At 51.3% G+C, this 13,287-nt stretch overlaps 1 pseudogene; it reads left to right on the plus strand.

Moving 5' to 3' along the window:
• Positions 1-8,692: 8,692 nt before the first annotated feature.
• LOC119977169 lies at positions 8,693-12,750 on the plus strand (annotated as a pseudogene).
• The last annotated feature ends 537 nt before the right edge of the window (positions 12,751-13,287 follow it).

Below are 13,287 nucleotides of genomic sequence, written 5' to 3' on the forward strand. Positions count from 1 at the left end.
TGCTCGTCCACCCCGACCCCACCTCCTGGCCACCCCTGGCTGCTCCCCCCAGCCCTGGCAGAAGCCCCCTCACCCAGTGACAGGACTGTCAGCAAACTATGGGGATGTTGGACACTTTCCGCACCCCCTCTCTCTCCCTCAGCAGCCACCAGGTCAGGTTTTAGAAGCACAAGTGAACCGTGCCATTGGGAACTGGAGCCATCGGAGGTGGAGCATCGCGGAGGCCCCGGAGAATACCGGTGTCATGATATGCAGACACACACACACACACACACCCACACACACATATTGATATACAGAGACGCAGCTAATGGACACAGAGAACAGGACATGACCAATAAGCAGGCAGGACACTCTGGGGTGGGATCTGACTATAAAAGACACGAGGCGCTCACACTCCGCCTCTTTCCGCTGATGAACATCTAGAGAGTCAGTCAAGGGTGTTGTTACAATCTCACACCTCCAGCACGTGGCTAAGAGCTTGTCTGGTTCAGACAGAGTAACCACACTTCAGTTAGCAGAGAGTCGAACTCACAGAGAACTGTGCTAACTGTGCTATTAGTTCAATAAACCTGATTGCACTAACTTCAAGGTCTGGAGTAACTTTTTGATCTAAGCTGCATCCAGTTGCAGCCAGTGTTAGACCAGTGTACCTAACACGACAATCGGGTCGGGCCCGCTAATGATATGCAAATGGTGTTTTCTGAACGTGCGTTCCGGAACGCATTGACGCTCCTGTCAAGGTGACGGAGAATCGCGATTTGGCGTCAAATCGGCGCCCGCCGCCTATTCTCCGCCCAATCGCGTTTCGCGATTTCGGGGTGGGCAAACTGATGATCCCGCCCTAAATTCCTGAGGGATTTGACAGGGTAGATGCTGAGAACCTGTTGCCAACGGCAGGGAAATGGAGAACACAGGGTCACTGTCTCAGGGGTGAGGCTTTAGCAACATGAGATGAGGTGAAATTTCCTCCCTCAGACAATGGTGAATCTTTGGTGAATTCTCTACACCAGAGGATTATGGGTGCTCCGTCATTGGGTACATTTAAGAAGGAGGTGGATGGATTTTGAACACAAAGTGATTTAAACGACCTCTCGGTAAACACTGGAAGGTGGAGTTGAGATAGAATCACGCCATAGAACCGTGGAATCTCGACAGTGCAGAAGGAGGCCATTCAGCCCATCGAGTCTGCACCGGCCCTCTGAAAGAGTACCCTAACCAAGGCACACACCCCCACCCTATCCCGGTAACCCAGTAACCCCACCTAACCTTTTGGACACGAAGGAGCAATTTAGCACGGCCAATCCACCTAACCTGCGCATCTTTGGACTGTGGGAGGAAACCGGAGCACCCGGAGGAAACCCACGCACACACGGGGGGAACGTGCAGACTCCGCACAGACAGTCACTTGAGGCGGGAATTGAACCCGGGTCCCTGGAGCTGTGAGGCAGCAGTGCTAACCACTGTGCAACCGTGCCACCCATGTTAGAAAATCAGCCATGGCCTTGTGAAGGGTGAAAAAGTTTGAAGAGCTGAGCAGCCTAATTCTGCTCCTATTTCTTCTGTTCCCGGGGCGACAGCACTGAAACGAGAGCCAGGTCTACCACCCTGGTATGTTGGGTTTCATGACTAATTCTCACCAACCGAGTTTTATTGCAGGCATTCCAAATGGTAAACAGAATGGGACGCTTTATAGCAATATTTAATATTTTACAATTTGGGAAAGACTGTGAAGCATAATGTGTCAGTTTATATGGTGATTAAATCCTGACTGTCAATGGGCTGTGAGGACTGGGTGAGCGGAGACACATCTTGAAGTGATCACAGTAAATATTTGGCCGACATCTACCCTCGGCCTATTTTTGCCAAAACATTTTGGAGCCCACGTCCATTTCGAAGTGTCTGTCTAGACTGCCTGCAAAAACTTCCAACAAGGAACTTTACTGAAAAGAACTTGTTAAAAATGCAGCTGGAGCTGGTTTGTAGTTAGACTTTGAAGAACGTCGAAGAACGTCGAAGAGTGTTCTCATCCCGCGCCTGTCATTATTCATCGGGCAACAGGATCTGGTTGGGCAGCTGACTCAGTCTCTCTGAAGCACAGATTCGGGCCCAGTTTGAAATCCCATCTGGCAGTAACCGGGTGGGGGGTGGGCACAGAGCGGTCACAGTTCCACTGGTGGGGTGGGGGGGGGGGGGGGGGTGTTATGGGCCAGGGTTTAGAGACCCCAAAGTCTATCATGGAGTTCACCTGACCCACAACTTTCAATAGATTGTGGTATGGGGAGCACACGGCCCACTCTACAGGTGTGGTACAGCAGAAATGGAAAAGTATTTTTTAAAGCAAAAGAATGTTTATTCTATGAACTCAAGTTAAACTTTTTAAAACATACAGTGAATATCTTAGCAACCATTAATTCAAATACAACCCCCAACGAATACAACACTGTAATCCTTAATAACTTCCCAAACAACATCCAGAAGACAAAAGAAACAAATTTTAATAGAAGCACATCAGGTTTACATTCACTACTGAGAATAATTCTGAATTCACCAAATGATCAAGGGGTAGTCTTTTCATGGCAGAGAGATCAACAGTACACCTGCTTTGTCTGGCTTCAGCTCCAACACTGAAACAAAACAAAACAAAACACAGACACACCCAAGCTTTTCTCAAAGTGAAACTAAAAAACAGAGTCAGAGCTCAGCTCCACCCACACTCTGACATCACTGCAGCCAGAGCTCAGCTCCACCCACATTCTGACATCACTGCAGCCAGAGCCCAGCTCCACCCACACTCTGACATCACTGCAGCCAGAGCTCAGCTCCACCCACACTCTGACATCACTGCAGCCAGAGCTCAGCTCCACCCACACTCTGACATCACTGCAGCCAGAGCCCAGCTCCACCCACACTCCTGACATCACTGCAGCCAGAGCTCAGCTCCACCCACACTCTGACATCACTGCAGCCAGAGCTCGGCTCCACCCACACTCTGACATCACTGCAGCCAGAGCTCAGCTCGACCCACACTCTGACATCACTCCAGCCAGAGCTCAGCTCCACCCACACTCTGACATCACTGCAGCCAGAGCTCAGCTCCACCCACACTCTCACATCACTGCAGCCAGAGCTCAGCTCCACCCACACGCTGACATCACTGCAGCCAGAGCTCAGCTCCACCCACACTCTCACATCACTGCAGCCAGAGCTCAGCTCCACCCACACTCTCACATCACTGCAGCCAGAGCTCAGCTCCACCCACACTCTGCCATCACTGCAGCCAGAGCTCAGCTCCACCCACACTCTGACATCACTGCAGCCAGAGCTCAGCTCCACCCACACTCTGACATCACTGCAGCCAGAGCTCAGCTCCACCCACACTCTGACATCACTGCAGCCAGAGCTCAGCTCCACCCACACTCTGACATCACTGCAGCCAGAGCTCAGCTCCACCCACACTCTGACATCACTGCAGCCAGAGCTCAGCTCCACCCACACTCTGACATCACTGCAGCCAGAGCTCAGCTCCACCCACACTCTGACATCACTGCAGCCAGAGCTCAGCTCCACCCACACTCTGACATCACTGCAGCCAGAGCTCAGCTCCACCCACACTCTGACATCACTGCAGTAACATGAGCAGCCAAACATTTCTTAAAGTGACATTCTCATGACAGGGGTTAAGGACGAGACATACCTCCTCCCTTTAATCCAGCTGCATCCCAATTTTGGTCGCTACACATTTAGCGGTTGTGCCTTTGACTGCCTGGACCTGGAGTTCTGGAATTCTAAGCTTCTCGCTATTACCCGCATGCAAGCAGGATCTATGTCCCCGGCAGCCAGGGTACTGTTGAGAAATGGAGAGCTGGGCGCTGATGGTATAATTTCAGTAGGGTGCCTGAGAAGGGGGACCAGCGGTGTGTCTCCTCTGCAAGTAGCCCCCGCCTCACCCAGCATGAGGGCCAAACACTGGGACTGAGATCATGGAGCAGATGAGGCCCAGGAGAAAAGGTCCTTGAGGGCCTCAAAGTGTAGCAACGTTTCGTCAAGCTGCACAAGGGCACCATGGGGTTCTCACCCTGCCTTGCCCATCCTTCAGTTATTGGGCCAGCGCCAATCATCCTGGTGAAGCTGATGGTGAGCCATGTGGTGTGGGTACACCCACAGTGCTGTTAGGGATGGAGTTCCAGGATTTCCGCCCAGCAACAGTGAAAGAACGGCGATATGTTTCCAAGTTATGATGGTGTGTGACTTGGAGAGGAAATTGCAGTCATTGATGTTCCCATGCATCTGCTGCCTTTGTCCTGGTCGCTGTAGTGTGTTTGGAAGATGCTGTCGATGGAGCATCTTGGAGATGGTACACATTGTGCATCGGTAGTGGAGGGATTGAATGTTGAAAGTGGTGATCATGGTGTCAATCAAGCGGGTTGTTTCGTCACCGATGTGTTGTTGGAGCTGCACTCATTCGGGTAAGTAAAGAGCATTCCATTACCGTCACTCCTGTTTTGTTCCTTGTAGATAGTGGACAGGCTTTGGGGAGTCAGTTGGGAAGTTACTCGCTGCAGGATTCCCGACCTCTGACCTGCTCTTGCAGCCACAGTATTTATACAGCTGGTCCTGGTATGTGTCTGACCAATGGTAACTATACCATTTTGATAGTGGATTCAGTGATGGTAATGCCATGGAATATCAAGCGGTGATTGTTAGCTCCTCTCTTGTAGCGGATTGTCATTGCCTGGCATTTGTGTGGCATGAATGTAACTTGCCACTTGTCAGCCCAGCCTGGATATTATCCAGGTCTTGCTGCATTTGGTCCTTCAGTATCTGAGGAGCCGCCAATGGTGCTGAACGTTGTGCAATCAGCAGCGAACATTCCCAATTCTGACCTTATGATGGAAGGGAGGTCATGGATGAAGCAGCTGAAGATGGTTGGGCCTAGGACACTACCCTGAAGAACTCCTTCAGTGATGTTCTGGAGCTGAGATGATTGACCTCCAACCACCACAACCATCTTCCTTTGTGCCAGTTATGACTGCAAGCAATTTACAGAATTTACAGTGCAGAAGGAGGCCGTTTGGCCCATCGAGTCTGCACCAGCTCCTGGAAAGAGCATCCTACCCAAGGTCAACACCTCCACCCTATCCCCATAACCCAGTAACCCCACCCAACACTAAGGGCAATTTTGGACACTAAGGGCAATTTATCATGTCCAATCCACCTAACCTGCACATCTTTGGACTGTGGGAGGAAACCGGAGCACCCGGAGGAAACCCACGCACACACGGGGAGGATGTGCAGACTCCGCACAGACAGTGACCCAAGCCGGAATCGAACCTGGGACCCTGGAGCTGTGAAGTGATTGGGCTATCCACAATGCTACCGTGCTGCCCTAATGGTGGGCAGCAAGGTGGCGCAGTGGGTTAGCCCTGTTGCCTCACGGCGCCGAGGTCCCAGTTCGATCGCAGCTCTGGGTCACTGTCCGTGTGGAGTTTGCACATCCTCCCTGTGTTTGCGTGGGTTTCACCCCACAACCCAAAGATGTGCAGGGTAGGTGGATTGACCACACTAAATTGCCCCTTAATAGGGAAAAAAATGAATTGGGTATTCTAAATTTATAAAATAAAATAAAAATTATCTTTTTAAAAAATGACTACAAGCAGTGAAGAGTTTTCCCCCTGATCCCCATTAACTCCAGTTTTGCTCGGGCTCCTTGATGCCACACTCGGTCAAATGCTGCCTTGATGTCAAGGGCAGTCACTCTCACCTCACCTCTGGCACTCAGCTCTTTTGTCCATGTTTGGGCAAAGGCTGTAATGAGGTCAGCAGCTGAGTGACCCTGGCGGAACCCAAACTGAGCTTCCATGAGCTGGTTATTGCTGAGTAAAGGCCACTTCATCACATTGTTAACAACACCTTCCATCACATTGCTGATGGTCGGGAGTAGATTGGTGGGAGGTGGGAGGGGGGGGGGGGGGGGGGGGTAGTTGGATCATTCCTACTTTTCATGATGAGGACAGACCTGGGTTAACATTTCGAGTCCAGTATTATTCTTCCTTAGATCTCAGCCAGAGCCGCTGAGTTTTTCTAGGAACTTCTCTTTTTATTTCAGTTTGCCACATTGTTGGATCGATGTCAGTGTTGTCATCATTGTTATCTGTCCCTCAATTAGAACATAGAACAGTACAGCACAGAACAGGCCCTTCGGCCCTCGATGTTGTGCCGAGCAATGATCACCCTACACAAACCCACGTATCCACCCTATACCCGTAACCCAACAACCCCCCCTTAACCTTACTTTTTTTTTGGACACTAAGGGCAATTTAGCATGGCCAATCCACCTAACCCGCACATCTTTGGACTGTGGGAGGAAACCGGAGCACCCGGAGGAAACCCACGCACACACGGGGAGGACGTGCAGACTCCGCACAGACAGTGACCCAGCCGGGAATCGAACCTGGGACCCTGGAGCTGTGAAGCATTTATGCTAACCACCATGCTACCGTGCTGCCCCAATTAGGGGCAGCACGGTGACACAGTGGTCAGCACTGCTGCCGCACCGGCGCAGAGGACCCGGGTTTGATTCCGGCCCCGGGTCACTGTCCGTGTGGAATTTACACATTCTCACCGTCTCTGCGTTGGTCTCACCTCTGTTGTGTTCTGCTTCTTCATGTAGCATAAGCTGCTTCCTTGATGTATGCTCTGACAAAGGAAGGTTCAGACTTGGAGATAGGTTTAACACATTTATGGAACAGTTAACAATTCTCCTGCTTGAGTTTGACTCTCCTGCTAATCTTGCTATAGTCACTCAATCTAACTAACCAGTCTGCTCTAAGCCGTGTGGTGGGTGTGATGCTTCTAATCTTCCCCTGTCTCTCTGAGCGTCGCCTATGGAAAGAGACTGAGCATGTGTGCCCTGTCCTTTTATATGGGTTGTGTAATGCCCCCTTGTGGTAGTGTCACCTCTGGGTGTCTTGACTGCCCATTGGCCGTGTCCTGTTCTATGTGTTCATTAGCTGTATTTCTGCATGTCATGATGTCTCTGGTGCTCCCTCTAGTGTTTACTTAGTCGTAGTGTATTTACATTAACCCCTTGTGTATTTACAGTGATGCATATCACCACATCCCCCACAACCCAAAGATGTGCAGAGTAAGTGGATTGGCCATGCTAAAATTGCCCCTTAATTGGCATAAAAATTAAATTTTGAAAAATCTGTCCCACAATTCGAGGATGACATCTATTCAGCGTCGCGGGTTTCTGCCAGGGGCAGGGGTCTCCCTGTGACCGAACAGGGCTGATTCTCGACCTACAGATCTTTGGCCACGTAGGACAGGATATCCCATAAGGCAGTGGGATCCGGAGAGCAGGATTTACTTCCTTTACTTTCCTTCCCTGTCTCTGCTCTGTCTCATCTTTCAGACGTGAGAACTCAAAACTTGAAGCAGTTTGAATGGACAAGCTACCTCCATTTTGGCCATTTTGGTAGCAAGCTCCTCCCAGTTATTAATGTCAGTCCCGCGTTCACACTGACCTGGACGTGTGTTTTTTTGTCCTCCACTGGGACGCTGGCCAACTGAGAGTTGAGACAACAGGGCCTGGCGGGGGAGATGGTTTTCACCATCCAGACAGTGTCCAGTCTATCGACGTTGATTTTGCAGCAGTTTTACTGAGTGCTGGTCGGTCCAGTGTTGGATCCAGTGTCGGATCCAGTGTTGGGTCCAGTGTTGGATCCAGTGTCGGATCCAGTGTTGGGTCCAGTGTTGGGTCCAATGTTGGGTCCAGTGGTGGGTCCAGTGGTGGGTCCTGTGTTGGATCCAGTGTTGGGTCCAGTGTTGGGGCCAGTGTTGGATCCTGTGTTGGATCCAGTGTTGGATCCAGTGGTGGGTCCTGTGTTGGATCCAGTGTTGGGTCCAGTGTTGGGGCCAGTGTTGGACCCTGTGTTGGATCCAGTGTTGGATCCAGTGGTGGGTCCTGTGTTGGATCCAGTGTTGGGTCCAGTGTTGGGGCCAGTGTTGGATCCTGTGTTGGATCCAGTGTTGGGTCCAATGTTGGGTCCAGTGTTGGGTCCAGTGTTGGGTCCAGTGTCGGGTCCAGTGTCGGGTCCAGTGTGGGATCCAGTTTTGGGTCCAGTGTTGGGTCCAGTGTTGGATCCAATGTTGGGTCCAGTGTTGGGTCCAGTGTTGGGTCCAGTGTTGGGTGCAGTGTTGGGTCCAGTGTTGGGTCCAGTGTTGGGTCCAGTTTTGGGTCCAGTGTTGGATCGAGTGTCGGATCCAGTGTCGGATGCAGTGTCAGGTCCAGTGTCAGGTCCAGTGTTGGGTCCAGTGTGGGATCCAGTGTTAGATCCAGTGTTGAATCTCCTCATCAATGGGGGCCTCTTGAGAGAGGTGGTTGCCAAGGTTTGGGAAACGCTCAACATATTCCAGAATCTCCCCATAACATATATGGGAGGCGGAGTATTTGACTGACCAGGTCTGGGTTAATATGAGTTTTGTGTTTGAGGGGAGCCAGAGGGGAGGAAAGATAAGGGAACACAAACTGGGAGGAGAGTAGGGGAAATGACAATGACCATAACGAACACAGCAGGGCGACAGAGAGTAAGAAAGTGCAGGAGGAAGGAATGACGGACAGCCGAAGCAGAGGCAAACGCACAACAACAACAGCGAAAACCGACCGGGATTGTGTACCCCCGTAAATATGCCACGTACAAAAAAAAACAATAAAAAAAGGAAGGAGCAGGATTTTGGAACACTGCAACAACAACCTGCATTCATATAGCATTTTGAATGTAATAAAACATCTGAAGGGGCTGCATGGGGTTTTTAGAAACATGCCCCTGAATCACACAGAAAGCATGAGGGCAGGTCACCAGAATTAAAGAGGCAGGTTTGAGGGACCTCAGCCGAAACTGCTGCCCAGAAACATGTTAAATGGAATGCCATGGGTGGGATTTCGGAAAACGCGATTAGGCGGAGTTTCGGTTTCGACACCGAAATCGTGGCGGGCTCCGATTTCACGCAAAATCGCAATTCTCCGAAGCCACAACAGCGGCGTCAATGTGTTCCACCCCGCAGGTACAGTAAACGCCGTTGGCATATCATTAGCGGGCCTGAGCCAGGATTCTCCGGGGCCTTCCTGATTCTCCGCATCCACTGGGGCAGATTCCCGACGGCGCGGTTCACTGGTACTTTTAAAAATCATGAAATTGGCATCGTGGCTGCTGAGGGAGAGAGAGGGGGTACGGAAAGGGTCCAACATCGCCACAGTGTGTTGACTGTTGTGCCGCTGGCCAGGGGGGCTTCTGCCAGGGCCGGGGGGAGTAGCGGGGGGTGGCCACGAGGTGGCATGTGGGGTCGGGGTGGACGGGCATGGAACATTGCCGCAGCCGGCAAGGCAGCCATGCAGCTGCACACACCGCTGACTGCCCACTGTGAACTGGGGGCCACAGGTCGTTTTGGTGTGTCCCCCCAGGCCACACCCCTAGGTGCCCTCTGACCTCAGCCGACCCATCAGCTGTATGGGCCGCCCCAGCACAACCAGTGCCGTCCTGTTGGCTGGGATGAGTGTGTGTGGAGAGTGTAATGTGTGTGCGTGGCTGGGATGAGTGTGTGTGGAGAGTGTAATGTGTGTGTGAGGCTGGGATGAGTGTGTGTGGGGTGTGTAATGTGTGTGTGGGGCTGGGATGAGTGTGTGTGGGGAGTGTAATGTGTGTGGGGCTGGGATGAGTGTGTGCGGGGAGTGTAATGTGTGTGGGGCTGGGATGAGTGTGTGTGGGGAGTGTAATGTGTGTGTGCGGCTGGGATGAGTGTGTGTGGGGAGTGTAATGTGTGTGGGGCTGGGATGAGTGTGTGTGGGGAGTGTAATGTGTGTGTGCGGCTGGGATGAGTGTGTGTGGGGAGTGTAATGTGTGTGTGTGGCTGGGATGAGTGTGTGTGGGGAGTGTAATGTGTGCGGTGAGGCTGGGATGAGTGTGTGTGGGGAGTGTAATGTGTGTGTGGGGCTGGGATGAGTGTGTGTGGGGAGTGTAATGTGTGTGTGGGGCTGGGATGAGTGTGTGTGGGGAGTGTAATGTGTGTGTGGGGCTGGGATGAGTGTGTGTGGGGAGTGTAATGTGTGTGTGCGGCTGGGATGAGTGTGTGGGGAGTGTAATGTGTGTGCGCGGCTGGGATGAGTGTGTGGGGAGTGTAATGTGTGTGCGCGGCTGGGATGAGTGTGTGTGGGGAGTGTAATGTGTGTGTGTGGCTGGGATGAGTGTGTGTGGGGAGTGTAATATGTGTGTGCGGCTGGGATGAGTGTGTGTGGGGAGTGTAATGTGTGTGTGCGGCTGGGATGAGTGTGTGTGGGGCGTGTAATGTGTGTGTGTGGGGAGTGTAATGTGTGTGTGCGGCTGGGATGAGTGTGTGTGGGGAGTGTAATGTGTGTGTGCGGCTGGGATGAGTGTGTGTGGGGCGTGTAATGTGTGTGTGTGGGGAGTGTAATGTGTGTGTGCGGCTGGGATGAGTGTGTGTGGGGAGTGTAATGTGTGTGTGCGGCTGGGATGAGTGTGTGTGGGGAGTGTAATGTGTGTGTGAGGCTGCAGCGTGTCAGCTTCCCGAGTGTCAATCACGGACCCGGTGAATCCGGCGCCGTTTCTCATTGGAATGGATTGTGTTCCCCGTGGCCCCGGTGCTGCCCCTCCACAGTCGCTGAAACGGTCCAGGTTCAGCCCCAGTTTTGCTGTCGTGGAACTCCACTGGAACTCCACAAATCCTGGCCCCAGCGTCGACACTTAGTCTCACAAACGGCGAATCCAGCCTCACGTCATTTTTTGTGCTCATGGAGACAGCCTCGCTATTCCTTTCTCCCTGAAATTGCGTTTTGGGGGTAAAAGTAAGATCGAGCGTTTCATTGGCATTTCAACAACATCTAAATGACTTTTAAAAAGAAAATTTCAGTCTGAAGCCCAGGATCTAGTTCCTGGAGGAACGAAGAGAACCGAAACACGAAGACAGCAGCGAGGGCATCTTCAAGAGGAACATCCAGCTGAAGATGGAAGGGCAGAGCTTGAAGCAAGAACTTACTGATAAAACTGCGCTGCTTGAGAAAAGCTGGAAAGCTGTGGAACACCTGCACAACCAAAATGAGACCGAGATCCTCCATAAATAGGTGGAGACTGAGCATGTGCACAACGCCAGCCTGCATAGGGTTCAGCGTTTGCAGGGGTAACCCGATTGGCCAAGAATCAAACAAAGAAAATGAATCATAGGATCCCTGCAGTGTATAAGGAGGCCATTCAGCCCATCAAGTCTGCACCGACCCTCTGAAAGGGCACCCGACCTATGCTCATGCCTCCACCCTATCCCTGTAACCCAGTAGCCCCACCTAAACTTTGGACACTAAGGGCAATTTAGCACAGCCAATCCACCGAACCTGCACATCTTTGGACTGTGGGAGGAAACTTTAGCACCCGGAGGAAACCCACGCATACACGGGGAGAATGTGCAGAGTCCGCACAGTCACCCAAAGGCAGAATTGAACTCGTGTCTCTGGTGCTGTGAGGCAGCAGTGCTAACCACTGTGCCACCAAATGCCGACATAGAGGCTGAAAAACCACAATCTCTTGCGAATAGGATATACAGTGCAGAAGGAGGCCATTCGGCCCATCAAGTCTGCACCAACCCTGTTAAGCTCTCACTTCCACCCTATCCCCGTAACCCAATAACCCCTCCTAACCTTTTTGGACACTAAGAGCAATTTATCATGGCCAATCCACCTAACCTGCACGTCTTTGGACTGTGGGAGGAAACCGGAGCACCCGGAGGAAACCCACGGGGAGAATGTGCAGACTCTGCACGGGCAGTGACCCAGCGGGGAATCGAACCTGGGACCCAGGCGCTGTGAAGCCACAGTGCTAATCACTTGTGCTACCGTGCTGCCCTTGAATTGGAGAAGGCACTAAAGAAGAATACTTGGGAGAACCAAGAGAAGCTAAGGTTACGGGAGGCTGGTGAACTGGTTTTAACAAAAAAACGGGAACAGACAGAGGTGGAGAGGAGGAGATGCCAGAGCTTGGAGCCCAGGCAGCTGATGGCACGCCCTCCAACGGTGGAGTGATTCCAATTAGGGATATGGAAGAGGCCAGTTCTGGAGGAGCACAGAGATCTCGGAGGGTTGTGAGGCCGGAGGAGATTACACTGATAGAGAGGGGATATGAAGACAAGAGGAATTTGAGAACAAGGATGGGAATTTTTATTTCAAAGTGTTACCAGACTGAGAGCCAGTGTAGGTCAGTGAACACTGAATAAGTTATTCTGGGTCATCAATAAAGCTCATTGATGCCCCATAGGCCACAGGCAGCAGTTTTCAGCCTCTTGCTGAAATGCCTTTAATTCAGCAGAATGTTAATGGGAAATTGAATCCTTTCAGTGCGGCGTAAAGGACAACACTGAATGGGGTAAGATATATCGTAGACTTCGATAAAACAGGATTTGGTTTCGCAGAAAATTAACGGAATTAATCGCCCCACCAAGGACACATTTCTAAATATTACCAGCAGATAAAATCTGATTAATTAACAGTTAAATTGGCCCATCCGGAGCAGTAACCTTGACCTCAATGTACTGAAGCATTACATTTCTTGCAGGCTAAACCCTTGTTCATGTAAATTAGATAATTAAACACGTCGTTGTAAGTTCAGGCTAAGGTTCAGCCAGAACTTTGAGATATTCCTCGTCAAATGTGGCTGTCAGGACAGAATGTTTATTCATCAGAACTGACACAGATATATTATTTATAAAGTCAGGGCAAATACTGTCTGAGCATCAATGATACAGTAGCATTGACTGAGTAATAGTGGCCTGGGTAATAGTGATCAATAGTAATGACCAGGGTAATAGTGACCAGAATGTTAATGACGGGGGTAACAGTGACCAAGTAATAGTCACTGAGTAATGGTAACGGGGTAATTTACATAGAATTTACAGTGCAGAAGGAGGCCATTCGGCCCATCGAGTCTGCACCGGCTCCTGGAAAGAGCACCCTACCCAAGGTCAACACCTCCACCCTATCCCCATAACCCCACCCAACACTAAGGGCAATTTTGGACACTAAGGGCAATTTATCATGGCCAATCCACCTAACCTGCACATCTTTGGACTGTGGGAGGAAACCGGAGCACCCGGAGGAAACGCACGCACACACGGGGAGGATGTGCAGACTCCGTACAGACAGTGACCCAAGCCGGAATCGAACCTGGGACCCTAGAGCTGTGAAGCCATTGTGCTATCCACAATGCTACCGTGCTGCCGTGTGAA

The sequence above is a fragment of the Scyliorhinus canicula genome, chromosome 1, assembly GCF_902713615.1.
Source record: "Scyliorhinus canicula chromosome 1, sScyCan1.1, whole genome shotgun sequence".
Classification (NCBI taxonomy): Eukaryota; Metazoa; Chordata; class Chondrichthyes; order Carcharhiniformes; family Scyliorhinidae; genus Scyliorhinus; species Scyliorhinus canicula.